Here is a 3,027-nt window from a genome sequence, read left to right as displayed (position 1 = left end):
CACTACTTTCCGGTCATCTATTTGGAGATAGTGCAAATCTTGATGAAAGATAGGTGTACGGTTTGCATGGAACGTACCATATTCTTAGAAATCAATTTGGACGCACCCGATAGAACTCCTAGATCATGTGTGTCCTATGGAATCTCGGTTCAATCTGTTTGGAGACAGTGTTAGTTTAGGTGCAAGAATGGTGCATGGTTTGCGCATAATGCACCATAGCCTCAGAAACCAATATGGAAGCACCCAATGATAATCCTAGGTGAAGAGGCTCAAGTGGAAGGTCGGTTCGATCTGTTTGGAGATAGTGCTAATCTTGATGCAAGATAGGTGCACGGTTTGCAAGGAACATACCATATGCTAAGAAATCTATTTGGACGCACCCCAATAGAACTCCTAGTTGACATGTGTCATATAGAATCTTGATTTGGTCTGTTTGGAGACAGAGTTAGTTTTGGTGCAAGATAGGTAGACAATTTGCGCCTAATGCATCATAGGCTAAGAAACCTTTTTGGATGCACCCGATGATACTCCTAGGTAAAGGGGCTCAAGCGGAAGCTCAGTTTGCTTTGTTTGGAGATAGTGCTAATCTTGATGCAAGATAGGTGCACGAATTGCATCAACGTACCATATGCTTAGAAATATATTTGGAACCACCCAATAGAACTCCTAGATGACGTGTGTCATATAGAATCTCACTCCGGTCTCTTTGGAGATAGTGTTAGTTTCGGTGCAAGATTGGTACACGGTTTGTGCCTAATGCACCATAGGCTAAGAAACTATTTTCGACACACGCGATGGTACTCCTTGGTGAAGAGGCTCATGTGGAATCTTGGTTCTGTCTGTTTGGAGATAGTTCTAATCTTGATGCAAGATAGGTGCACGGTTTGTATGGAACATACCATATGCTCAGAAATCAATTTGGACACACCCGATGGAACTGTAGATGCACCCGATGGAACTACTAGATGAAGTATATCATATGGAATCTCGCTTCGGTCTAGTTGGAGATAGTAATAGTTTCGGTGCAAGATAGTTGCATGGTTTGTGCCCAGTGCACCATAGGCTCAGAAATCGTTGTGGAATTTCCCGATGGTACTCCTAGGTGAAGAGGCTCAAGTGAAAGCTCGGTTTGGTATGTTTGGAGATAGTGCTAATCTTGATGAAATATAGGTGTACGGTTTGCATGGAACGTAGCATATTCTCAGAAATCAATTTGGACGCACCCGATAGAACTCCTAGATCATGTGTGTCATATGGAATCTCGCTTCAATTTGTTTGGAGACAGTGTTAGTTTAGGTGCAAGAGTGGTGCATGGTTTGTGCATAATGCACCATAGGCAGAAACCATTATGGAAGCCCCCAATGATAATCCTAGGTGAAGAGGCTCAAGTGGAAGGTCGGTTCGATCTGTTTGGAGATAGTGCTAATCTTGATGCAAGATAGGTGCACGGTTTGCTTGGAACATACCATATGCTAAGAAGTCTATTTGGACGCACCCCAATAGAACTCCTAGATGACATGTGTCATATAGAATCTTGCTTTGGTCTGTTTAGAGATAGAGTTAGTTTTAGTGCAAGATAGGTACACAGTTTGCGCCTAATGCATCATAAGCTGAGAAACCATTTTGGATGTACCCGATGATACTCCTAGGTAAAGGGGCTCAAGCGGAAGCTCAGTTTGCTTTGTTTGGAGATAGTGCTAATCTTGATTCAAGATAGGTGCACAAATTGCATCGGATGTACCATATGCTTAGAAATATATTTGGAAGCACCAAATAGAACTCTTAGATGATGTGTGTCATATAGAATCTCACTTCGGTCTCATTGGAGATTGTGTTAGTTTCGGTGCAAGATAGGTCCACGGTTTGTGCCTAATGCACCATAGGCTAAGAAACTATTTTGGACGCACGCGATGGTACCCTTGGTGAAGAGGATCATGTGAAATCTTGGTTTTGTCTGTTTGGAATAGTTCTAATCTTGATGCAAGATAGGTGCACGGTTTGCATGGAACATACCATATGCTTAGAAATCAATTTGGACACACCCGATGGAACTGTAGATGCACCCGATAGAACTACTAGATGAAGTGTATCATATGGAATCTCGCTTCAGTCTAGTTGGAGATAGTATTAATTTCGGTGCAAGATAGGTGCATAGTTTGTGCCCAGTGCACCATAGGCTCAGAAATCGTTGTGGAAGTTCCCAATGGTACTCCTTTGTGAAGAGGCTCAAGTGAAAGCTCGGTTCGGTCTATTTGGAGATAGTGCAAATCTTGATGAAAGATAGGTGTACGGTTTGCATGGAACGTACCATATTCTTAGAAATCAATTTGGACGCACCCGATAGAACTCCTAGATCATGTGTGTCCTATGGAATCTCGGTTCAATCTGTTTGGAGACAGTGTTAGTTTAGGTGCAAGAATGGTGCATGGTTTGCGCATAATGCACCATAGCCTCAGAAACCAATATGGAAGCACCCAATGATAATCCTAGGTGAAGAGGCTCAAGTGGAAGGTCGGTTCGATCTGTTTGGAGATAGTGCTAATCTTGATGCAAGATAGGTGCACGGTTTGCAAGGAACATACCATATGCTAAGAAATCTATTTGGACGCACCCCAATAGAACTCCTAGTTGACATGTGTCATATAGAATCTTGATTTGGTCTGTTTGGAGACAGAGTTAGTTTTGGTGCAAGATAGGTAGACAATTTGCGCCTAATGCATCATAGGCTAAGAAACCATTTTGGATGCACCTGATGATACTCCTAGGTAAAGGGGCTCAAGTGGAAGCTCAGTTTGCTTTGTTTGGAGATAGTGCTAATCTTGATGCAAGATAGGTGCACAAATTGCATCGAACGTACCATATGCTTCGAAATATATTTGGAAGCACCCAATAGAACTCCTAGATGACGTGTGTCATATAGAATCTCACTTCGGTCTCTTTGGAGATAGTGTTAGTTTCGGTGCAAGATAGGTACACGGTTTGTGCCTAATGCACCATAGGCTAAGAAACTATTTGGACGCACGCGAT

Source organism: Sorghum bicolor, chromosome 8, assembly GCF_000003195.3.
Source record: "Sorghum bicolor cultivar BTx623 chromosome 8, Sorghum_bicolor_NCBIv3, whole genome shotgun sequence".
NCBI classification, from domain to species: Eukaryota; Viridiplantae; Streptophyta; class Magnoliopsida; order Poales; family Poaceae; genus Sorghum; species Sorghum bicolor.
The sequence above is the reverse complement of the archived record's forward strand: the minus strand, read 5'-3'. Positions refer to the sequence as shown.